Source organism: Hippichthys cyanospilos, chromosome 7 (assembly GCF_059441005.1).
Source record: "Hippichthys cyanospilos isolate Australia breed blue-spotted pipefish chromosome 7, RoL_Hcya_1.0, whole genome shotgun sequence".
Lineage (NCBI taxonomy): Eukaryota > Metazoa > Chordata > Actinopteri > Syngnathiformes > Syngnathidae > Hippichthys > Hippichthys cyanospilos.
Genome location: NC_142375.1, coordinates 4564999 through 4591908, shown reverse-complemented (window position 1 = coordinate 4591908; position 26910 = coordinate 4564999). Strand labels below are relative to the sequence as shown.

Here is a 26910-nt window from a genome sequence, read left to right as displayed (position 1 = left end):
ATGACCAGAAGGGCTTTGCGCCCAGCTTTCCCTTCCTCTGATCCCGTGGCAAGGACCAACGCCTATCGACCCTGTCGATAAAACGAAATAAAAAGTTAGTTAGATAAAATTGTACGCGGAAAGAATAATCTTAGGATGTAATGAATAAAGAGGTGCTACTTGGACATGTAAGCATATAGGCTGATGACAAAAACTGCTATTAACAATCCGGGGGGAGAAAAAATTGAATTTGAATCGCTCAACGTGAATATTGTGGGGGTTATACATGACATTACTCTGTATAGTTTTACTCAAATCATTAAATTTTGCTATTTCTGTGTTGCACAATTTAAAATTACATATCTGTAACATGTCTGCCACATCTCCAGTTAATAGTGCATTTTTTTCTAGGTGGAGTTCTCCTGCCGCAGCAAGGGGGTGGGGTCACGACACACACGATGGCTATTGTCATCAAGGCCTTTAAGGCGGCCAGTCCAGGAGGACAATCGCCATGTTATTCCATGAGCCACTCCCTAGTGAAGCCAGTGTGATTCCCAGCATTCATGTTCCCAAGAATCTGCCTTTGTGCATTTTTGGTTTGTACTTTGATTTATTGTTTGTTAAAAGCAAAACACAAAGTAGTATTCTCAGCATTTGTAACAGGCTTCTATTATGAACATTAGAGCCGAACTTGATACTCTGTAACAAAAACTAACAGAAACTAAAAGGAACTCAAATAAACTAATAAAAACTAATAGAAACTGAAGTGTCACAATACATGGTTCTGATGACCCGTTGTATATGGTGCAACGAGTTACATCATGCGTGAAGGAGACACTCGACACCTGGCAATGGCTCACAGCAAAAGCGTTGTTTCAATGTTCCGTTGTATCCGGTGGAAGATTACCTGGGTGCGGGATGGAGGAGTTGTTACGTCCCGCATACACAGCCTGTGACCGTCGATGTGTCAACAGCAAGCAGGTTAGGGCGGGGCTACGATTAGTCGATTGCACTCAGTGTTCATAAAGAGGGGAAGGTTCCTCAATATGTTGTGGGGTTTGAGAGGAGAAAAGTATTTGCACACCTCATTGACGAAGAGGAAAAAGTGAGAGGAATCTTAGATTACACGTTAATTTGGAATAACACTTAGTTTAATTGTTTGTTCATACACTATACATTGATATTCAGTACATACAATTTAGATTGTCTACATTGTTTGTCAGTTAGTTTCTGTGTTTGTCACTTAGTCTATGTATTTCTCTTTTGTTTGTTGGTTTAGCTGTTTGTCTGGCTGCATTAAGTGTTTGTGTGACTGAGCAAGGAAAGGCAAACTAGTCAGAGAATGGAGGAAGGGCCAACTAATAGTCAGATCTTATGTGTGGAAGCACTTTTTCCTTTTTGCCACAAAAACGATCAAGTGTCAGATCTGTGCTCAAGAGCTGGCTTTTACTAATAACACACTTCTATGTTACACGCAAGACACCCTGAAATGACATCAATCCAGGTACTCCTGCTGCTCCAGTTGCTTCTGGAGTAACGGGACAAGGTAAGACTTGGCAAGTGCAATGTGTATGTAGTCAACAGATAGAAACATCTTTAAATGTAAATTTTACATTGAAAAGGTTTTGTGAATAATTGGTGTTCACATTGTTCAAAGGATAACAGGCTGGATGAGGCCTTGGTGGACATGATTGTGCAGGACTGCAAGCCATTTTCCAAAAGGTTTGAGACCTTTTGTTCATAAGCTGGACCCAACATGTGTCCTCCCTAAAAGACAAGCACTCAGAGGCATGGTTGATGAGAAATATAAAGATGCAAAAGCAAGGGCAGAGCTACAGACAATTGTGGAAGTCAACCTGACTACAGACACGTGGACATCTGTCAATATAGATGCTTTTCTTGGGGGTCACATACCATTCTATTAATGAAAAACACCAACTGTCATCTGTACTGTCACAGAATTTAATTTAGAGTTGATGACAATTTTTGTTGTCCTGAGGACCTGCTTGATATGAGCCTAAAAGGCACAACGACGGGCAAAGATATTTTTGAAGCCGTGTCAGATGCAGTTGAAAAGACGGGGCTGAAATGGGATGAGCTCTGTGGAGTAACAACGGATGGGGGTCCGGCTATGACAGGCGAGTGCAAAGGAATGGCATTGATGGTCAAAGAGCGGAGGTGAGGCTCTTCGAATGCACTGTATATTCCACCAAGAAGCACGGTGCGCAAAGAATGTTCAACTGGGCGATGTGATAAACACTATTGTAAAAACTGTCAACATATTTTGAGCTAGAGGACTGTACCACAGAGAATTTCAAGCTTTCCTATCTGATATGGATGCTGAATACAGAGACGTACTCTACTACTGTGACGTACACTCTGCGCTCCAGCGGTTCTATTCTCTGGGATTAGAAATCGATCGGATTTTGAAAGAGAAGGGCGGACCTCTTCATGATCTGAAAGATCCGCCATGGCTGGCAGACCTGGCATTTTTAGCTGATCTTAATCATCCTCTGAACAAGGGCCTACATGGCAAAGAACAGCTTATGCCACACCTGTATGCGCATATAAAAGCCTTCTATGAAAAGCTCCGCCTGTTTGAGACACAACTCCAAAACATGAATGTTACGCACATCCCAGCGCAATCTGAAATCAAGTCATCTTATCAAAAGGCCAATATTTTCACTAAAAAGGAAAAATGTGTCTGTGAGTGCATCTCACGTGACAGAATTCAACTAACGTTTCAAAGATTTTTCTGTCATTGAGAGAGATCAAGCTTTTCTCCACCCCCTTCCTGGTGGACGCAGAAGTGGAAGAGAGTCTGCAGTTAGGACTCATTGTAATGCAGTGTGAGGATTCTCTGAAGAGTCAACATCAGCTTCTCTCCCTCCCTGACTTCAATCGGAGTTTTGATAAGAACAAGTTTCCTCAGATGAGACGCCACGAAAAAAAGAATGATGAGCCTGTTCGGCTAAACATATGTGAACAAACAGTTTCTCTGTTAAATCAGAGCAAAGGCAAACTGAGAAACAGAATGACTGATAGCCATCGCTCTGAAGTCCTTCGTGTCTCAACACCAAACTTTCTCCTGATATGTCCAAAGTCCAAAGCACAACATCACTGCTACCATCGAGTACAATGTTCCTCATATCATAGGTGAGTTAGAAATACACTCATATTCATGTTTGTCAACATGTCACCTCTCGTGTGTGGCCCGGCACTTTGTTTATTTTTCGGTATTTGACCCTCATTAAAAAAAAAAAAAAGGTGGACACCCCTGCTTGAAGTGGTTATTTTGGTCTTGTTGACACAAAAATATTTTTCACCGCCGTATTTCATTTGAGTTGGTCGCATCATGTTTATTGAGAACATTTCACAACTCACCAGTTCATCACACACCATGTGAACTATTCCTGTAAATGATTTCTTTTAGTTTTTATACATTTGAGAAAACTGAAGGTGAGGGCAAACGTGCAGTGCACACTGGCATAGCCAATTGTATGCAGCCTGGGTGCCAAAAACTGGTTCGACCGACATCTCAACTTCCAGGGCCCATCTAACTGCACCCCGTCAAACAGTGAGTTAAAACAGCGAGTTAAAACAGCGAATATATAAAGTAGAAAATAATTTATGCAATCTTGAAAATACTAATGTAGCAATTTATCATAATTTATATTTTCTCCAAATAGACACATCCTTCGGGCAGAAATAGCAAGCGTGGCTGCAGCCGTTCCACGGAGCCGCCCTTCAAGACGCACCAGCTCTCCATGGAGCAGTATGCCAAGCCCATGCGCAACCAGAAAAAGGCCACTCAGACCACTCAAGGTGAAGAAAATTAAATAGAAATATATTGGTATGTTTAAGGTTAAAAGATAATGTATTTACGAGTTCAAATTGAACAATTAGCTTTTAAATATGACCTTAACAATTTAACAAACAACAGTATGCATTCAGGCGTTGCCCCTGTCGGATTTAAAAACGTGTCTTGATGACGATCGGCATGGATTCGATCATGTTCTTTTCGCCAGCTACGTAACTACCACTAGAAAGCTCACCAATCTTCTTGTTTGCAGTTTGCGGCAAAGTAAGCGCATAGCAAGAGTCATCTAGAGCAAATTACTGTAACTGCAAGGCAGAACAGAAACATTTAAACTGAAAAGACAAGACTGTGTTCAAACAGTGGAAGCTTGACAATCTCAGAATGGGCTGCGTGGTGACGTCATGACACAGTTCTTTAGGTGGAAGCAGACACGAAGCGTACCAATTTCATATAAAAGGATCTTTTATGTAGATTTAAATTGTAGTAAATGAGCATAGACTTAAGTGAGTATCAGTGCTTACATTTTTCTACACTAAAAACGGCAGTTACGAATGTAACAGCGGTTCTATGAGCCCCGGATAACCGCCACATGTGGTGCTAAAAGCACGGAATAAGCCTTCGTGCAAGCGCAAGACAAGAATGCATACCATCAAAAACTTCATGTACTGTATATGACACCGGGGACATATATAAGGCAGAGTCACTCCGTAGTTTGTCCCTCTGAACATACTCGCATGAACAATGCAGAGACAAGGAATCCAAGTGACAAGTAACACTGGCGGTCATCCAGGTCTCATAGAACCGCTGTTACATATGTAACTGTTGTTCTAATTCACCCCTCCAGACCACCAGACACAAACAAATTCCACTTGTTGTTATACAACAAACACGTGGAAATAGCCCTGGCGTTGACAATAGAGCGCCTGACTGAATCAGAGCAGCAGCTCAGCATTGGCTGGGGCCCCTCAGAGTCCACACACACATGCGAAGTCGATGAGGGCGGGGATGCCAAACTCACCCCTCTTACTGGGATTCGACCGAGCTGGAAGATGCCAAACGCACAAGGACGTGCCGATCCCGAAGGAATCGCAGGAAGTGGATGAAAGCCAGATGCACAGCCCGAAGTTCCAGGACATTGATGTGGTCTGCAGTGTCCGCCGACGACCAATGCCCCTGAGTGAACCTGTGCTTCCAAACAGCACCCTAGCCGGAGAGACTGGCATCTGTGGATACCACTTCCCAACAAGGCGACACCACTCCCAGGCGAACACCCGCAACCACAAAAGCACGCCGGTAAGTAGACAGCGATGAGACACCCATAGGCATCGGTGCCAATGTCTCTTGGCATATCTGTAGGGAACAAAGGTGTAGGAGCCCCAGAGGAACCACTGCGGTGAGAGAAGTCAACTTGCCTAGTAGGCATAAAAAATGTCCGAATGGGAGGCGCCTGTTTAGGCGGAAAAAAAAACCCAGGACACGCAAAACATCATCCATTTACTGAAGTGAAGGGCAGGCCTGCATGGCGACGAACAAAGGTGGTCTGTTGTGAAGGAACCAGAGCTGACTTTGCCAAGTTCATCTTGATCCCCAACCAAGACACGTGACAAAGGAGCACGGTAGTATCCCTGACCACCTGAGCACGACCAGGTACGGGAAAACGTTCATGCCCCTCGCCTGCAGGAGAGCAAGGGCCGCCTTCACAAAGCGAGTGAACACACTTGGTGAAATTGAGAGGCCGAACGGAAGCACCCGGAACTGCCAGTGGGCACCCCTGTGAGCAAAGCACAAGAAAAAGCCTGTGATGTGACGTGTTGGGGACATGAAAGTAAGCGTCTGTCAGTTCGACTGACGTGAACCATTCGTCGAGACTGACTGACCGCAATACGTCGGACGTCGTAAGCATGCGAAATCGTAACCTTCTTGAGGTAACGATTGAGCCCTCTCAAGTCCAAAATCGGACAAAAAACACCTGTCTTCTTTGGGACGAGGAAATAAGGAGAATAAAGTATTTGTTTTTTTAAAATGGCAGTAGCGGGGGCAACTAAGTAGGCAAAATCTAAGTTTAGTTAAGTCATTCTAAGTTTGCAGTTTTGATGTGACTTCTGTGTTACTTATCACTGTTGTATGTGCAATACATTAACAAAGCATTATTTAGAAAGAAAAATAATCACGTCATTGCAGCATTTTTTTTTTTTTGGTTACAAACCTTTTGCATCCTTAAGATTGTCTCTCCAGCAAGTCACAACAATGTCCTCAGCAGCCCTCTTGTTGTTCCCTTGTGGAGAGAGTTGAATACTAAAGATGGTGTCCATCAGGTCAGCAGTCATGTTTTGAGGCTTATAACAGATGAGGGGATGAAAGCTATCTGGATGTTTTTGTATTTTCTCTAACACCCCAAGCAATTCACATGAATAGCATAAACCGCAACTTAACTTGTGCAAAGTTAAATTGCCCCTTGCTAGTATGTGTCACGCAAATTACGGATGGGCAACTGGTAGCACACGGGCTGCATAGCCATAATCTGACCATTTCAATGTCTTTACACAAGTTTTTTCTACCTCTCTACAAACTATAACAAATATTTCATAAACCACTGACAAAATGATGTACTTTTTTCTTGAAGCACAAATTCATGGGTGCCAAACGGTGAGCATATGTCAAGTGTAGTTTGCAGTTCTTCCCAATCAATACTAGATCTAAAATATAGCTTAATTGTGGTGGAAATGAATATTAGACAGTGCATTTGAGTAGGTTGCATTTGAGTTTACGCTACACATGTATGGCAGAATCATGTTGTCAAGCTGATCGCTTACCAAAACATTACAATAATTTCTCTCAAATTAATCAATTATCCATTTGCCTTTACTTTAGCATCCTGTAAAATATAATAGAGTTGGCATTGTTTGTTGTAATAAAGATAAATTGTTGAAAAGCAAAAAATTCAAAAATACCCTGAAAATAATCAAACACAAATTTGAGTTGGATAAAAAACACTACATTACTTTGAATTGTTTTGCTGTTATTTTTGATTTGGGATCGTAGAAATTCTTTCATCAAAGCATTTCAAAATGTCACTAACAGTATCAGGAGTATATTCAAACGAAGAATAGTTGGCAGTAAGGCGAGTCGTCAGCTACAGGCAGAGTGCAAACATGAGCAGGCTGTAATAGTCAGCGACCTGGAAGGCTTGGTATAGGGACTCAAGACAATCTGGCAAGTACTGTGAGGGAGAGACAGGGTTTGGCATTGGTAGTATATTTTTCACGCTGCCTTTGATACGTTCAACCACAGCATACTACTCACCTACCATCGATCCATCAGCTTCAAAAACACTGATTTTGTGGACAGCCGTCCCAGAAAAATTGTGGCTGTTGCTATAAAGATGACCGACCACAGACTGAATCCTATGGTTTAGATAAGAGATGTCATGAAAATTTTAAGCGTAAAAAGGCAAGTGAGGTAATCCTTTTGGGAACATATTGTAAAGTGTTATAAATGTGAGTGGAATACGTGAAGGGTCAAACTAAACTAACATGCTGTAGTTATTGGCAATCGCTTATTAGCCCCAGGTTTTTTTTTGTTTGTTTGTTTTGTTTTTTTTAAACCATACTCTCCCAAAAAGATATTTATTCTTTGTGTACAGCTTTTGTCGTGCCACTGAGTGCAGTGAGACAAAATGATCCATCTACAGTATCAACAGCAGTGAGTTTTTCTGACAAGGAGAGGGGGTAATAATGAGTTCAAAGACACCCCTATGCCAAAAACACAAATAAAAGTAATTAAAGACAAGAGTAACATCAATCTGGCATGGGGGTGCACGGCTGGTCGACTCAGTGAATGATTTCTGCAGGGCAGTATAGCTGAATGTCTGGCTGCCTGGGCCACTATCCCGGCTGTTCTGAGCCAGAGTAAAATGCTTTAATTGGGAAAGAGTTACTGCCCCACATTGTTCACTCTTAAGGATGAGTAACGGAGGCTGTTTATGACAATAATATTATACAGCCAGGTGATAAAAATGAATGTACATATTTGTCTTTGGGCATGGAAGTGTTACACTAAGGCCACCGTATATTAGCAATATAATAAAAAAAAAGTACCAAAGTTTGGTCTACAAATCAACAGTACAAAGAAAATGGTTACCTAAAAACCAGTGGAATTATAACAGTAGTGGGCCGTCAGGGGCAGCAAGGCCTTCTTTGCTTGGCTAATATAACCTGACATTATCATAACTATAAAAAACTATAACAATTATAATAACTTACAATAAAAGTCAATTTCATTTTAAATTATTTTTACTATATACATATTTATATTATATATAAAATTATTCCCCATATTATGTTCTTTTTGTGTCATATTACAGTATATCAATATGGTTACACACCTCCTAAACACTGTACTGCAGTTTTAATGTAAAGTTTTTAGCCAATTAGAATTCAGCTAACGTGTGTCGCCAGGCAGACTTTCAGACGTTCAGCATTCGCATGAACAGTATGACTGCTTCTGTGCAGTGTGCAATGACATATTGTGTACGGGCCCATATTTTGCTAGACAGCTGCAATATGGTGTTATATTTGTGTCACAATTGCGAGCAAAAAAAAAAAAAAAAAAACATTGAGCAGAGAAAATAAAACTGAGCGAGTGAAAACAGATTTTGAGCGCGGAAAAAAACGATTGAAAAGAAGTTGCTCGCCTCAAAATCCCTTTTTGCTCGTTCTCGATAGCCTTCTCTCGCTCAACATCTCATTTTTTTTCTTTTTCGCGCGCTCGCAATTGTAGCACAAATATAACGCCATACAATGGCTGAAGAAAAGTAGCATTGGCGTCCATGTCAATACCAAAAGATTTAATAGGGACAGCCGTTTCACATGAGTTGATGTTTTTGACATTTTATGTCATTCATACTCAATTGTCATGTTTGGTCGGGTTGTGTTGTTGTAGGGTTTTGTTCCACTTGCGTCTGCCTTTGTTGTCTGCGTTCTCGTTAGTTCGATTTGGTCCACCTGTCTGGTGGCTCTTTGTCCAGTTTGCTCCCGATTCGGTCCTGCCTCTTTCCCGTGAAAACTTCCTTTTTTGAGCCACATATTTCTCGGTTTTTCTGCATTTTCTTGGTTCCCTTCCTTCCTCTTCCCAACTCACCATGCCCAGATGTGACACTTACATTAAATGGCCATTTGTAATTTAGCATCCGATCTTGTTAAAGCTTGCCTGCATTTGGTGGACTTCATGAAACTTCGTGGACAAACAATTTTAAATGATTACTTATTCTAAGTTACGCCACGTAGAATGATACGTTTTAATTGCCGGTGCGATTTTATTGATGTTTAAATGCTCTAAAAAAAAAAAAAAAAAAAAGTGCACGTAGCCCAGTAATTTGTACGAGGGGTCCAGTCACTGAAAGCTTAAGTGTGAAACGGCGGTGGTCCCAGCTACAGAAGCTAGCTCTTGGCACATGGAATGTCACCTCTTTCTTTCTCAAAAGACATTGCTTTTGAGAATATTATGACAAAACTGGTGTGTTCCTGGTGGATTAGCTAAACAGAAGCACTTTTTTGAACGCTTGGAAAGTTTGACTTTGGTCCATGTATAGCACATTTCTCCAGCCGAACAATGACAGAATTGAGGGGAGACAAAGATTAAGAAAACACCAAAGAAAGGGCAAAGGAAATAATTTCTTCCAAGATTTTATTTCCAATACTCTGTGTATGGTGAAGTTAAAATAATACCCAATCCATTGTTTTGATATGGAAACAGATGTAAAGTGAAAGTAAAGTGGATCAATGTTTTGAGAATTCTTTTACATATGTGACCAAAAATTTTACTCTTGAATCAATTACTTAATAGAGTGAAAAAGCATTGTAATGCATGACTTTACTCTCATTTGTAACAAGTACAATATTACTATTTTTGTATGTGTAATATATTACATTACCATATTACAGTAAATAGTAATGCATTGCAGTGATTACATTACTTTTGTAATGCATTTCCCTCAACACTGTCCTGATTCTGATTTTATATTTACGTATTGTGTATATAGCCTCTATACTAGCTATAAACTAAAGTGCCTGGGACAATGTCAGAACATTAAATAAAAAAAAAAAAAAAAACAAAGCTGGCACCTCACTCCAGTCAATATCTTGCCCACTGCAAGTGAACAATGTAAAGTGGAAGTCTGACAGAATTCAGATAATGCAGAGTCAACCATCTTGTGTATGTAAATGTGGATTCTGTTTGAAATGCCTCTTCAAAATGGTAAAACTTCCAAATGAAAGTTTCTTCTTTAGAGTCCTTCATGATGCTGGACCGTGTTTGACAATGGTGTTGGTCTTGTCAATTTGTTTGAGTACTGGTGCTTACCAGTAATCACTCAATTAATCGATGAAGAAACTAATTTTTGTCACAAATTCATACTACATATGGCAAATGCTGCTATATTATAAATTCCCGTGTATAATGCGTATAATGTGTAATATGCAATGTTTATTGTGTATTTTCCACCAAAAGAATATTGATCCCAAATCCAGGAAAAATATCATTTGAGCTGGGCACTGAGAAACAGGAGTCGAGTTGACCCAGGTTACAATACAAATTCTCCCAGAATCCCCCATATTTTAAAATGACAGGGTTAAATTTAAATGCCTAGTTAGCTGGTCAGAAGAAGCAGGGCCAAAGTTAGACCATGTGCACGTTGGGGATTTTGGCAATCCCCACTTAGCATCCATAGGCATTGTGGTGCAAGTGTACTCACGGCCCATCATCTATATTTGTGTTTAAAAGTGGACAAAAATCGAGGTCAACTCAAAGCAGGTTAGAGCAACAGGAAGTAATATGAAGGGCTATCAGTTTATGGGAAGACCCCGATCACGTCATTGATTTCTCACAATAATTAAGAAACAGCTGCAGTAAATATATAAATCAAGTGTAATATGCAGTGAATATGTCATATGCATAATCGTTAGTAAAATTCCTTGATGTTCTATCACTTGTAAACAATTTGCAGAACAGGTCTGTGGCCTACTCATGTGATCCTCAGGGGCTACCCAGTGCCAGCGGGCACCTCGTTGGTGTCCCCAGTTTTAGAGGCACATGTGGTGTATCACAGGCCGACAGATTCAGCTCTGGGGATATGTGTGGTGTAATCATTCATAAATATAGACAATAAGTTTGTGGCATTACCTCAGAATCATTATAATAATGAACTGATTATAATCACAATAATAATCACTAGAAATAAACACACACACACACACACACACACACACACACACACACACACCATGACCCGCAAGTAAAAAGGTATAAATGAGAGGTGTTGTCCCACCTGGCTACAAAATCTGGGTGCAAATGGCAGCGTCTGTGCCACTGACAGCAGCCAAGCTAACATCTTCCGTAATGAGCACCATCTTGCAGTTCCTTTTTAAATACTCTGTACTGCGCTCCACTCTGTCCCTTTTGTACTTTAATGGAAAAAGAGTTATCAACATTCCATCCCCACAAACATTCAAATACCCCCTTGTACTTGTGAGGTTCTACCGAAGTGGCGATAAAAGTGCAGGCGAACTGTTTGGACATCAGACATCTGACATCAGATCCTTATGGAAACTCCATGGTTTGGTTTGGTCTCAGCATTGGATCTCTGCCCTTTGCAGATGCTGTGGTGCAATTGGCTTCTCCAGTGATCTCCAACTCTATTTGAAGCGGTTGGCAGCAGGGTGTAAAGCTGTCGGGACGAAGATCAGCGCCTTCAATGCAAGGATCTTGAGTCAAACCTGGCCGGCTGGAGGACAACTCATAGAAAATCTCCCCATTGCCCTCCATGGTGGTCACTCTTGCCCGCTCAGTGGAAATTCTTCTTGCCATTGTTGTTTGCAGATAGATGGGTCTGCTGGTCATTGAGGAGGCAACTGTATACAAAGTCCAGGGAGAATGTCACGATTCGATCAGAGACTGAGGAAAAACTTAGGCTGGGTTCACACTGCAGGCTGAATGACCCCATTTAAAAAAAATTGTGTCACTTTCCCACTTGAATCTGATGTTTTGATAGCAATGTGAACAACACATTCGATTTTTTTTCTAATGCGGCCATTTGAATATATGGTACTAAATCTGATACGTAGCCAGTCTTTTGACAAACAACCTCAATCTGAATGGCCAGGTCGCATTCATTCGACTCACCCGTAACAAACAAGTGACAAATGTCACAATTCTGCGCTCAAAAAGGCACAAGCACATTGGAAAAACCAACACAATAGCAGACGAAGCAGATGCAACTCATTTAAGGGAAAGCGAGGTGTATTTTAGACTTTATGGGTGTGTCCATATTCTTCTGGCTGGATCCTCTGAATGGTATATTTTTTGGCCACATGGCGTCATTTCCGGCGCAACAAGACTGCACACAGTGTCCAATTTCACACGGCCTTTAAGCACAGACTTCAAATCTGCCTTATGATTCCATTGCATGCGTCTCCACTCCACCGCGTCGCTGTGCAGCGGTCTGGCATATTTACGCAACTTGAAAAATCTGGTCCGCCGTGGTCAATTCCACAGTTCAGAAAGCTCCAAACAGGATAAGAACTTGATCAACTGGGAGGCTCAGTCCGACCCATACACCCGAGGCCCTCCTGGGGGGAGGAACCTTGGGGGGCGGTGTCAATTGCCGCAGCGGGAGAGTTCCCACCCCCCCTCGGAATCAATGGCCACAACGCATGTTGAAAGTGTGGATTACCTGGACGTTACTATGTTCAAGGGCCCGAACTTTCCGGTCACGTCGGTACTGGACTTAAAAGTCCATTTTAAGGAGACGGACACACACGCGCTGCTGTGGAGAACGAGCCTACACCCTACCCACTCATTTGGCGGCATCATTGTTGCAACTGCTATGAATTTTCAGAATCTGCAGCCAGGAGGAGTATTTTCTGTGGTCACCTCTACGTGTCTTGATGTCTTGAAATGGAGGGTGTATCGCAAAAATTTGGGTGACCGATTGGTCCACAGTGTATTGGCACCAGAAGTGGGCTGGAGGGAGAAATGTCTGATTCTGGGCTATCAGCCCCTGCTCTTTGTGCAAAATGGCACTACAGGTCGACTAATTCATATCCCGCTGGTTCGGGAACTGTACAGACCGAATTGTGTGTACCCGTTACGATGCTCAGATAGTGGGATGATGTATGTGGGGAGTAAGTCACTATTGTATCGTCTGAACGGGTTGAAGGGAGATTTGAAGGATCCACAGGGGTTGCATCCACGCTGAGTGCAGCATTTTGTACTGCACGTCTTTAAGTCCCTGGAGTGCAAGACACTGCAGGTGGGTCCCCTGTGGGATCATGGGACGTGTAGGGGGGTAGTTTGTGAGTGGATACAGAACTGGGTACGAGACATCCGTTCAGATTGAATGAGGGATGGAATTGGGATGGACCGAACGGCATGCATTAACTCATCGGGGGCCTGGATCACATCTTTTTATGTAGGCTGTTTGGCCTGATCAGGCGAGGGATGAGTGGCTCCGGCGTAGTGGGGATCCCGCCGGGCCCTCGGTGTGGAGTGTGCACTACGGGTTGGGGTGTCCGTCCCGCCCCAGATCTATAATACAAACCTAAGGGTTAGGGTTAGAGAAGAAAAAGACTCTTGGGTATCCTTCAAGAGCCACAGCAACCCTATGTCCCTGTTAATGACAAAACGTTACCATTTTATGTTCCAGTACTCTATAGAATGGACAAAAATGAAAGCAGGTCAAATTGGACATTATAAGCATTCTTCACACTTATAAAAATAGTTCACATCACCACACACCGTCACCACCTACTCAGTGGGAATCCCATGCAGGTAACGCTCAGCAAGCAGGTAGACGCAGCATCATTGCATCCCCTGCTCCCAACTCCACTATCGCCCCTTACTACAACAGTACAAACTATAGGAGCGTTCATGTGCATTGTAACTAATGACACATCTGAAACAGGTGAGGGGGAGGGTTCAGATACTCCAAATTGACAATATTTCGTGTTCTGGTCTGCTCATGTTGAAGTCACTTATTAATATATACAGTTACTTTGTTGTTATCCATTTTACTTAAGTTGTGAGTTTGTGTTTAACTGCTGTCTGCTTTTCAGATGGCTCAATTATTTGAGAGTGCTGTGAAATAAAAAGAATTGTAAAAAGCATACCTTAGTGCTACAGCCAGTCTTTTGAGGCTCGATGGCTGCTCTGAATGTGGTGATTTGGCGTCTTAAATCAGAACCAATAATGGACATGAGCTCATCCATTTTGGAAACAGACATCCCGAAATATTGGTGATGGCGTTCGCTGTCGAACCACAACTCTCGCCCAAGATGATGAAAGTCACTCAGAAAATACACACAAAACAATGCAAAAATATGCACAAAACAATAAATACATCAATGTGAATCTTGCATTTGAAACGGATTCCTCCAGTCAATTTGAATGGCTTTTTAACCAACTTTGCTTCCACACATCCTTCACAGAATGCAATCCCTTTTTTTGGCAGCAGTATTTACTCCATTCACCAGATTTTTGTGTTCCTTCGGCTTCGTGGTGTGACCACCGCACTGGTGCTACAAACTGACCACTACTGATACACGGTGAGATACAGTTCAACTTGGCTTCAATATCCAGCCTGGATCGTCCATCATCTCTTTGCATTCCCATACCTTGAAGTTCTCCCTTTCTTCCATGTATGTAGAAATAAGATGTTTTGAACTGTACTATATTCCCTTTCTTGGTATCAGCTCCTGCTGAGAATAGAGCCCCAGACAGCTTTGGAACATACAGCAGATCATACATCGTGACATTTTTTACATCACTCAATATGAAGGTCATTTTCCTGTTGACAATTCCTAGGGTGTCAACCACCCTGCCATCACTTAGTTTTACAGGCGATCTTCTTCTGAATTGCTGGTGGTCCTGAACAATTCCTTTATCACATGTCATGTGATTTGATGATCTGGAATCAATCAACCATTCAACCTGTTGTGGTATGTCACTGCTTGCCTCTTTTATGTTTTTTGAGGAATCTTCTTCCTCCTCACACACTCAGGAAAACCAGTTTATGCATGAAATGCAAGCAAACATCAGAGCCTTTAAAACCCAGCTGGTTTTATTTTCGAAGCAAATGTCAGACAAATCCTTTGCTCATTTCCCCAGACTGGCTACGTTAAAAGAGGCACTGCAACGTGTGAAAAATTAAAGTCACTGGATGAGGAAGTCTGCCGTCGTCTTTTTGATTTAGGAAAAATTGACTTGCACTTCAGTTGGTGTCAGGTCCCTTCTCACAAGACCCGGAATCAGTGCCACAGAAGCTGCAGTTTGAACTGAGTAATCTCCAATGTGACATGGTGTTAAAGGGCAAGTTCAACTCCTTGAAACTGGATAGGTTTAATGCTTCATTGAATGCAGCCAAACATCCAGAGGATGGCGCAGAGGATGCTGGTGTTGTCAGACACACACTTTGAAATGGAGACAAAAGTTTATTAGAAAAAAAAAAATTACATTTCATACAAGTTCTACATGTCTGCTGATAGTGTCTGGGACAGCAGATGGCTTTGAATGCTCTGATTGCACACCACTGCTTCCATGAGCAATAAAAATTGTAGCTTTACTTTTGAAAAAGTGTGCTCTTTATCTTTATGATATTAGAGTAGCATTCATTCATAGATTAAGGTGAATAGAAAGAAAAGATTTACATGTCATCATAAATGCTGACTGTTTTGATCAGTTGAGAGATACCATATTTCAATGGAACTCTCAAATTGGTTGGTTTGCATACCGTATTTTAATAGCCCGTTGAGGGCTCTGAAGACAATTGCTTCTGACATTACATGAAAACACTTCTAAGATGAAAACATCAAAACACTGTCTCCACGTCCTCTGTTCCTATCTTTGCTTCTTTTCTGCCTCCCTTTGTCAGTACCTAAGCAGTTGTTTCTCAGTCATCCATCCTTGAACATCAGCTTTTCCTGTTCCCAACAACTGCATCATGCATAAAGAAAGACTGTTGTCACTATTATAATTGTGACATGTGGCTCACAGTGTACCTATCAACTATTCAAACAGCGAAGTAAACAAGGCTCAATGCATTTGACGTTGATTTTAGTGTTTTGCTGTGTGAGCCTTTCTGGCTCAAATATGAACAGACTTGAATCATAGTACAGTCAGTACTCCGAACTACAGACCTCAGTCAAATGCAAATTCCTGAACCCGGAAAAAAAACATATGCATTAAATTTTCATATGATATTTTACGTATCCGGAAAGCAGAACCTGTTCAGAGGGCCGCTTTAGGGCAAACACTGGAAGATCCCGCTCCGTGTAAAGGAGAAGTATTTTACTTTTATAAATCTAATATCATCGGCCCCAAATCGGTGACTCTTTAGTGTTATGGGTTTGGCTGTAATTACGAACAATTTTAATGTTATTCATTTACGTCCTGTAGATCATGGTGTCCATAAGAAAAAGAATGTTAAAGAGTGACAGTGGATAGAAAGTAGGGCTCATATCAGTATCAATCGATACCTTAACCGTATTTCAAGGTATTGGTACTCGTGACAGCGCTTTAAGTTTTCTGAGAAGACGAGTGTTTTTTTTTTTTAATTATTCCTTACCATTCAAGAGTAAATATTAAATAAATGTAAATGTTACGTAAAACAGATGCAGTAAATTATGTTTTATTTCAAATTTGATCATTTATATTACATTGATTTTCAAGGCAACACTATTGGTTTTTGTTTTGTATTATTTTAGTTAAAAAGAAAGTAATACTTTAAAATTAAAATTAAGGAATCAAACATCAAATAGTTAAAGAAATCATAACTATTACTTATTGTGAGACAAATCACATCATGGATACTATAATTATTTAATACTGCACTAACATAACTTTAAGCTGATGGGAACTTTCAATGCTGATATATGACATAGCTTGACATAATTCTTTTCCAGTTTCGGTCGAAGTAGGGAGCATACATTTTCCTTTCCAGAGACCAAACACATCTGATGTCTTGGTTTTCAAAGATGGATTTTCTCTGCTTTAAATGTGGTTCCAGCAATATGTCTGTGAAAAATAGCTCACCCAAGCTATTTCATTCCAGTGTTAAATTAGCTAATCACATCAACCTTAAGGTACCTTAGCACTTTGCATGACCTTCAATTTTCCTCACCATCTCTTGGTGAGAACAAGCTTTACCAAAAGTGTTGCTTGTTTGAAGCCACGGAGACGTTGATTGAAGGTGGGAGCAATAAAAACACAAACTGGTTACAAATAAACCGATGACTGCAAATTTCCCCATAGAACCCAATAAAGAACAACTTGTTGCTTGAACGCTCGTTTTTTAAAATTAGGTAATAAATTAAAAACAGGTCTGTGCTCTTTATAGTTTTAAGAACAAATAGAAGTTTGAGCCTAAAAGAAAAAAAAGGGCTGTCACACTAACTTAAAAACCCTGTTGTCTATAGCCACCCTTTACACACACATGCATACTATGAAAGGGAACCCCCTCATGTTTTCTGACTACACATTGCTGGAGTGAATGCTGCAGCAAGGTCCCCGCAATCCTTATAAAGTGAAATATTTTTTTTATTTTTAAGGTCTTAAAATGCCCTCAATTTTAGAATTAAGTTCTTAAATTTAATGTCTTTCCGATCTGTCTGGTCTCGTGCTTAATTTTCATTTTAACCACCGAACCATCTGGCGGCAGCACCTCGATCTACGTGCTTGCAACTTTAGTGACTGAAGAGGAATGCAACGCGTTACGTTTGCGTTGCCTAGTTTCAAGCAGCAGAGCGAGAGTCGATTGGCGATGGGAAAGTGTGTGTTTAGTGACAGTTGGTTGGAGGACGACAGGTATCGGGGATGGCTGATGAAAGTAGAGAACGTTCATGAAGCAAGGTTTACTGTGTGCCAAAAACAATTCAGCCAGGGACAATTATAAAGCCACTTAACCATGTCAGGATGGAAAATCACAGCTCCTGATTTGTGTCCATCTGACGAGTCTTGAGCTCTCTGATGAGCTGTTCAGCCTCACCGCACCTTTGCGCTGCTCTCTATATGTATGTTTGGGTTTTTTTCTGTCGTCTACGTCTTAAGTTTTTTCCTCTCAGAGGACTTGAAAAGGTCTTAAAAGTCTTTAAATTTGCTGCTAAGATATGTGCAGATCCCCTGTACAGTAACTTTGCAACTGAAGACATTTCGCAAGCTTCAGTCTTTATAGATGGTGTGTTAAACAGTGCATACAGAAGATCTGTGAGCAGAAATTTGAAGCCAGTTGGTTTTAGTACATTACATCATCTGTCTTTTCTTTAAAATTGTTAATTCTAACTGTCTTCCACACAACTGTGACATAAAACGTTTCAGTTGACATAAATTTCAGTTAGTACCACTATTTGAACTGATGGTATTTTGAATAATTAACTGTGATAGTTTGATTACTTTTTGCAATGGAATAATGTAAATTACCTGACAAGTTAAAGTGTATCTAAAAAGCAAAACCATATCCATTTTCATAAGCGCTTATCGCAAGAGTTACAAGAGATGGCACTCGAGCAGATAATGAGGGTTGTGTTTACCTGATACGTCACATGAAGGAGGAACGACCTCATAGTGATCCTCTACCACCTGCTCTAGAGAAAAGACACGTCCACCTTATCCAAGGATACGTTCAGGTCTTTTTCCTCTAAGTTTCATTCCTGGTTTAGGGAGGACAAATTTTCCACCAAGTTGGCCAAGTAAACAACACCGTTTTATTCATTTGTTACGAAGGTTTACAGTAGAAAATGCCCAAGTGACCAAAAGGTGTGTTTAGGAGCACAAGGCTTTTATCGTACGATGTTGTCATCCATAAATCACCCGCAACTGTTATCATCAGTAGTGGTTTCCAGAGGGAACAGAAGAAACAGATGCTACCGTGTATGTTCTTATAACATGCCTTTTGCTTTGTTGGCAATAGGGCTGTCACTAACGATTATTTTAATCAGTGATATTTTTTGGTCAGTCAATTAATTGTGACTTTTTGACACAGTTTTGCATTTTAATTTCAGTAAGAAACCTGTTTTGTCTCCCGAATTCACTTTTTTGTGGTAGGCTTGTGAGGATAAGTGGTCAAGATGAATCTTTTGTGGCCGGCCAGCATTGAACGGCGTCATGAAGAGGGCGAGGTGAGGTGATAGGTGTGGCTTCAGTAAATAAGTCGTTTTACATAGAAATATATGGACACTAAAACTCACATATAATAAGAAATCAAATCACCAATGTGTCAAATATAATTTACCATATTTTCCGCACTATAAGCCGCATTGGTGGTATTTAAGCCACAACATCAAAAATTGAGTAAAAAAAACAAAAAATAACTTTTGTCATGGATAAGCCGCACTGAACTATAAGCCACAGGTTAGAACAGATATTTGTGCAGAAAGATGGCATATGGAAAGTGTTTTTTTTTCTTTTATAATTGTTTTTAACTTAACATGGCTGCATGTTTAGCACTAACAGAGTTCAAAATCAAAAATTGATAGCTTCTTCTTCTGTCTCCCTTTGTTTAAACCCGCACATAAACCACACTGGACTATATACGGCAGGTCTCAAATCATGAGAAAAAAGTTGAGGCTCATTGTCCGAAAAATAAGGCCAATGCATATTTACCATTTACCATGCATATACCACCATTTACCATTACCATGATGTCGGTCCTTTAAAAAGTTATGTTTTTTTACAATGACCAAAAAAAGGTGTTTTACCTTCTTAAACCAGTTGTTGGATTTGTTAACTATTAGATGACAATTGGTTCAACATAAAGCCTAAAGCACACTGACTTGATTGGCTGATTTCTCAAAGTCTGTTCTGTAACAGTGTCATTACATAAGTAAAATATACAACTGGTTCTAGAAGCAAACACCATGCTGGCTCAAAATGCTGGCTGTTATTTGGTTTTGATTTGTTTTGTGGCACATTTCAAAAATCAATGTCTTACTCATAAATGAACACCGGGATTAATGACTTTAGGTCGTGGGACAATAAATAAAATAATTTTCTTCAACAACACCAACTCTAATGAAGTTGGGACACTGTAAAATGGTAATAAAAACAGAAAATTATATTTGTTAAAATTATTCAACCTGTATTCAATTGGATATAACAAATATAAGATATTTAATTTTTAAACTAATAAACGTTTTTTTGCAAATATTTACTTGTTTTGAATTTGATCCCTTAAACATATTCCAATGAATTTGGGACGAGCATGCTCACCATGGTGTAATGTCACCTTCCCTTCTAACAACACTCACGCTGGACTGTGTAATGACAACTGGGACAGGCCCCAGCAAGCTCACAATCCTCCGTGAGGACAAAGTGTTTAAGATAATGGATGGATGGATGGTTTCCTCTGGTTCTGGAAATGTAGTGAACTTTGAACTCAAAAACTGAGGTATGCATTGTACTGTATATTTAAGAGGACCGTCCTCTCCCCTACCAAAACTGATGACAATTGAAATTTAAGGCAACACAGTGGAACAAAATGTGATTTTTCTTGTATAAAGAAGGGAATTTTGAATTTTTTGTGTGTGCTTCATGCTCTCCTTGTGCTTTTATGAATTTTCTTTTAATACTTTTGTGTCCTCCAACAGTCTAAAATCACATTGGCTCATCTTATCAAGGTTTACTTGACAGAGTGGTTCATAGCACCACTGAGTAGGAAAGAGCTGTTGTGCAAAGGAAAAGTATTGCTTCAAAAGTTTTATGAGATGGATCTGTTGGCTAAATGCAGTGTAATTTTAGATGAACAGTTCTGCTTTGTTAGTCAAAAATCAGTGAAAAAATAATGAATGTCACTGCTGGGAGTGCAACAAAGAGGACAGACGTGTTTGAAGGCACGCAAGCATTGCTGCTGGTGTGCAAAGCTACAGCACCTCTGGAAGCCCCCACTCATTTATTTATGTTTTTGTGGCTGAAATGAGTGTGCCGTTGTGTTGATCTTTCAGGCACTTTCTGTTATTACAGGGGATCCACAATTTACACAGTTCTACTTCTTCCACTTTGTCAAAACTTGACGTTAGATACGCCCTTGCCCAGTGAGTCTCAAGTCAATAACTGCGTCATCGTTCAATGGATGACATGTAGTTAAAAATTATAGACAGTGCGTTTACAATGGTACGGCCACGACATCCTCTTTCCAATTGGCGTAAGAATGTATTTTTCTAGAAGGCTTCTCAGTTGGCGCTGTTTTCCTCTCTTACATTTGTGAAACTATGTTTTAGTGGCGAAGTGACTACCATACAGTTTACTGTAGCTGCAGTAACCTTCCATGCTGGGAGAACTTTTTTTTTAAATACTTGTAACTTCAAGATGGCGCGTCATGCATTCTCTATAGCTCAGGTCGCGGGGTAGTCGTCTTAGCAAGAGAGCCAAGACTTTCCTCTCCCAAGCCACTTCATTCAGCTCCTCCGGGGAAGATTCCAAAGCATTCCCGGGCTAGCTGAGAGACATAGACTCCAATGAGTCCTGGTAGATACCTGGGGCTCCATTATGGTGGGACATACCCTTTGCAGAGAGGCGTCTTAGAGGCATCCTGAACAAAAGCCTTATTCTAACCAGGTGCCTGAGACACTTCAACTGGCTTCTCTCAATGTGAGGAAATTGCAGTTGGACTGATTCCCTCCACGATGACCGAGCTTCTCATCCTGAACTCCAAAGAACTCCCCAAGAGACATGGTCAAACACCTTCCCCAAATTCACAAAACACATGTACACTGGTTGGGGAAACTCCCCTGCACCCTAGAGGACACATCCAAGGGGGTGTAGAGCTGGTCTACAGTTCCACCACCGGAATTAGAAGTACACCGCTCTTACTGAATCCAAGATTCGACCTCCCAATAGAACTTTCCAATGAGGATTTGGAGTCTGATGCCTTTGCAGTTGGAGGACACCCTCCCATCTGATTTCTTTACAAAAAGGAATCACTAGCACAGTCAATCAATCCAGAGATACTGTCCCCAATGTCCATGCGATGTTGCAGAGGCGTGTCATCCAATAAAGCTCCTCAAAATCCTCTAGGAACTCCGGGCTGGTCATCCACTTGGATTTAATGTTCCCCGCCTCCCTTGGAGGTGTGTGTGTGTGAAGAATATTTATAATGTCCAGTTTTCTTTTATTTTTATCCGATCTGTACAGTGCTGGTACTTGGTTCATCATAAAATGGTATCAGTCATCGTGTTCATCCAGGGGGACATAGGGGTGCTGTGGCTCTTGAAGTATACCCAAGAGTCTCTCTCCCATATACCCCTGACGCTGAGCTCGACCTCTATTGGCGGATGTTGGTCTTGAGGTCGTTGTACCAGTCATACTCCTTGCCCCTGTTCTGTCCCTAGAACTCCAGGAACGGGAAGGTCTTTCAGGGGCAGGACCTAAAGTGTGGCAAACAGAGGAGGCAGGAGAAGGGGTGGACTCCCTTGATTCTCCTATCAGAGATTCAGGTCTTGCTACCTCCTCTGTTGCTGCTGCTGCTGGGGGGGGTGCCATATTGACAGATTGAAGAGAATTGGAGAGAAATTGCAGAGGGCTTCAATGTTGGAACTTTCCCAATTGTTTGGGTACCCTCAATGGAAAGCATATAATTAAAAGACCCCATGGAAGCATATATTTTAATTAGACTAAAACATCTTCTAATGTGCTTTTAGCGTTGGTGGTCTACAGATTTCCAGTTATCCAAGTAGGAGACTATGGCAGCTCGAGTGATGGGGGCACCCATGCTAATTTAGCTCTGGGAATTGGCCTCGCAAATGCTGCTCAGCATGTGCTGCCAGATACTCCTATCCCAGGCACTGAAACACCTATGCCACATGTCATTGTTGCTGATGCAGCATTTCCACTTAAAACATACAGTATTTGATGAGGCCCTACCCTGGACCTCGACTAGAAAAGAAGAAACGCATAATTAACTACCGGCAAGGATGGTGGTGGAATGCGCATTTGGCCTTTTGGCAACAAGATGGAGACTGCTATTCTAAGAAAATAAATGTTTTACCTGATAACATGGTCACTGTTGTGATGGCATCCTACACAACTACCTACTAAACCCTACAAATAATGCCAGTCTGCTCGAAGAAGCAGAACAGCATGGGAGGTGTTTGAGGCCCGTAAGATGACAACCTGGCCAGCGGCCAGCTGTAGAGGCCAGGGCTGTGAGGGAGGTATTTTGTCACTACTTCGGTTCACCTGAAGGCAGTGTAACATGGCAAGATAGGATGGAATGAAGTTTGATTTGTTTTTCTTCAATAAAAAACTTAAATGTGCTCTGAGTGTCGCTTAATATTACCCATTGTGACATCTACTGTATTCCTTTGAACACGTATACCTTGTCTATTAATATATTTTATGAGACACTATACAAAATGTTCATTGTCCTTATGGCAATAAAGGTAATCCGTGCAAATTAACCCTGGGAATTTGTATTGAATCCTAATAGCATTCAGTGTTCTAGGTAGACTAGCTTATTAGCAGGGGGGTTGACCGTGTACCTGCATGAGCTTGATTGAACCAGAGGCTGAAGCATACATTTTCACATTATGTATCAAGTACTTTTTAATGTATTTAACTGCTGTGAGGCGTATTACTGCTATTTCCAAGTTAATCCAATTTTGTTCGATTGTTATAATGGTTAGTCGGTGGGAGGAGGGAAACATCTTCGCCTCTTGGGGCTTTGCCCTGGGTCCATGCATGTTTTTGGAGAATGGGATGAAACTGGAGTGCCCGGAGAGAACCGATGCAGGCTCGGGGAGAACATACAAACTTTTCACAGAAAGGCCGGAGCCAGGTGGCTTTGAACTCAGGTCCCTTAACTGTGAGGCGGACGTGCTAACCACTGCCCCATCAAACCCCCCCTAGACAGACAGATCCAAACACAAACAACCACAGAATTCTGTGCTTCTGCAGGAAATTGGAGCATGTATAATTTGCAAGTCAAATGAGTATTTTTCACTATGCCTTGGAATAGGATACCAGTACAGTACTGTGAGAATGCCGAAATGACTTTTTTTTTGTGATCATAAAAAGCTGACATCTTGAGAGAAACAGTCCTGGAAACAATGTCTTTTCACAAGAGTAAAATGGATTAGTAATGAAATCCACTGACAACCAAAGACATCATTATCCCAGGCAAGCTGTACAATTATTCACTATATGCCACATGTCATTTTGATATCTTAATATCTCTGCTGATTTGACTTTCCTTGCAAATACAACAATGGTACCAAACATTCCCAATGCAGGGGCGAATTAATCTGCCTGTGTGTGTGTGTGTGTGTGTGTGTGTGTGTGTGTGTGTGTGTGTGTGTGTGTGTGTGTGTGTGTGTGTGTGTGTGTGTGTCAGGTTTTGCAAGGAGGAAAGTATTGCTCATCATTGTCTCCCAAATTCGAGTGTTGGCCCATGGTGAAATGAGGTCTCTCGAACAGACGTCCCAACAATTGTTGTGCAGTGCCATTGTTGTTTTACCATCTTTTCCCTCCTCCCATCAATGGGATCTTCTGTCTTGCCACAGTTGACAGCTTATCTTCCATTCAGTCAGCCACATTTCCCCAAATGCAGAAATCCTTGCATCTTTTGGCTCCTTTGAACAAGTTAATATCTGAAGGCACTTTTGCTATCTCCGAGCCAGAACGACTTATTTAATGGCATAATTAGATTCCCATCTCACCATATACTCCCCCTACCTTAGGCTTTCCGTTCCTCATTTACTTTGCTTTCTTAGGATTAAAAGGGCACATCTTCAAAAGTTCTAATAAAAGCGCTATGTAAGTGCATAGTTGTAGCATCTGTGTTTAACAGTGTAGCAGATAAATAGATTTAATGAATTAAATGAGAAATAAATTTGCCTGAAAGTCCCAATACCCACCGCACCCCTGTTCTGATGTTATGAGTAGTTCTGTTTCATCCCAAACGTGCTATGCCAGTGTTACGAAGCGTGGTCAGCAGGAAAGGGAGACACGCAAGAGTTCAGGGCAGAAAAAAGACGAGCGAAAGCGATGAGATGTAATTGGATCAGCACTTCCCCTCAGTGGGTCCAACCAGGAACGGGATCAAAGAGCTGTTTTGTTTTCGAACAACATTGTGCTTTGTCAACAGTAGATACCCACAGTCAAGTCGACAGTTAGGGCATGACATGCTGCTGGTAATCATTTCAAAATAAAAGAATACCAAGGCATTCATGTCCATATATTATTTGGCATGGTTAGGTTTATTTTGAAGTTTGTTTTCGTGCTGCATCATGTTTTACTGTCATGCAGACCTTTGCAGCAAATGACCTATTATTCCTCAAATTTTAAGATCTTGCAGTATAAGAGCTCATCCCAGTGCTGGTGGACATGCTAGGTACTGTACAGTGAAAATACAGAGCCATTCCAGGTCTCCTATGCTGCCAAATTCATTAATTACCATAATTCCCCCAAAATAAGACGCACCTGTGTACAAGACGCACACTTAATTTGGGGGTCAAATTCTGGTATTTTCTACGTGACTGTGTATAAGACACCAACACTTTAGCAGCAATGTAAAAACTAAAGCAAAACAGAATGAATCACATCTTTTGTAAACTCTTCATATTTCCTTGTGTTCAGATCCGTAAGTTCTATATTTGTTGCACGTTAAGTCAATCGTGTTTTCGATTTCCCACATTGTGAGCAGTCTGCAAACACCTTACCACTGTCATGTTAAATGCGCTCAAAGCTGTTGTTCTTCCTTTTCCTCGCAACGTATTTCGAGTTCATGTTACAGCATCCGTGTTTTTAAATGTGGTTTATGATTGCGTGTGTATATGCCTAAACGAGTCAAATTGATTAACTTTCCGTGTTCTCTAACCGGTGCGCTCTTAATTGAATCAGCTGGAGACATCATGACTTTTTCCTCTCGGTTTTCGGAACATTCCAATCAGCCCGCTTCTTTTATTGAAAATAAAGCCGTAACAACCTAAGCTAAGACGAGCTGCTGTTAGCTGTAACAGGCACTTGATGCTAACAGTTAACTGACGTCCCCTCCTCTAGTTACACCATTACGTTAATTATTGTTTGGAAAAATACGGTCGATATACAAATGTACATCTGCACATTCAAACTCAACTAAAATGACATACTAAAATAACATAATTAAGTTACAGTGAACCCACGTTTATCGTGGTAGATAGGTTCCAGAACCAGCCGCGATAGCCGAAAATCGGTGAAGTACATATATATATATATATATATATATATATATATATATATATATATATATATATATATATATATATATATATATCTTTTATAAAAAAAAATGGTATTTCAAGTGTAAACTATCTATTATAATGAACTTTGATTGTAGTCGTAAATCCACTAATGAGAAAAAAATCCTTTTAGGTGTACTTTACAATTTTTTAAATAAATATTCTTATTTATACTCAGCGCATTGAGTGGCTGGGTGAGAAAAATTATTTTATTTTATTTTATTTTATTTTATTCCTAGGGGGGCTTAGCAAAACATAATTGAGAAGCACTGCATTAATATAAAATGCTACCGCTTGTGTGTGTGTGCGTGTGTGTGCTCGTGATTGGTTGCTCACTCTCAAAGTCCTTTGCACACCTATTGCAGATTTGGCCTTGATTAGTGATTATGTTCGCTTCATCCAAATGAGGTTTACCACATTTTATAGACTTGAGGCCTCAGCATTAATCAAGTCACCAAATCCTTCACATCTCCTAGCACTCAATTGTATCTATTGTAAACATCCACGTCAGTTTGAAAGAACGTGTGGAAGCCGTCAAGTATTCCAAAATCCAATATAATAGCGGAACACACACACAAAATGAAAAGCATGCAACTGATCTATGATTCTAGCAATTTGGCGCAATAAGTGTGTTGTGTGACTGGGGGTACTTTGTTTGAAATAGAATCTGACAAGACTAGCACCTGAACTACTGTATGGTAGTGCATGTGGGGGCTAGGCTTCGAGTTGAGGAACAGCTCCAGCTGGGCTCCTGGGAAGTTTCACCCAGTTAAGGGTTCCCATGTCGGTCATTAGCAAGCTTCATATAAAGTAACTGCTGCTGTATGGTGAAAGAAAATCTATACTTTTAAAGGC

The 26910-nt window shown here is 40.9% G+C and overlaps 1 pseudogene; it reads left to right on the top strand.

Moving 5' to 3' along the window:
* Nucleotides 1–4792: 4792 nt before the first annotated feature.
* On the top strand, nucleotides 4793–23055 carry LOC148420752 (uncharacterized; annotated as a pseudogene).
* The last annotated feature ends 3855 nt before the right edge of the window (nucleotides 23056–26910 follow it).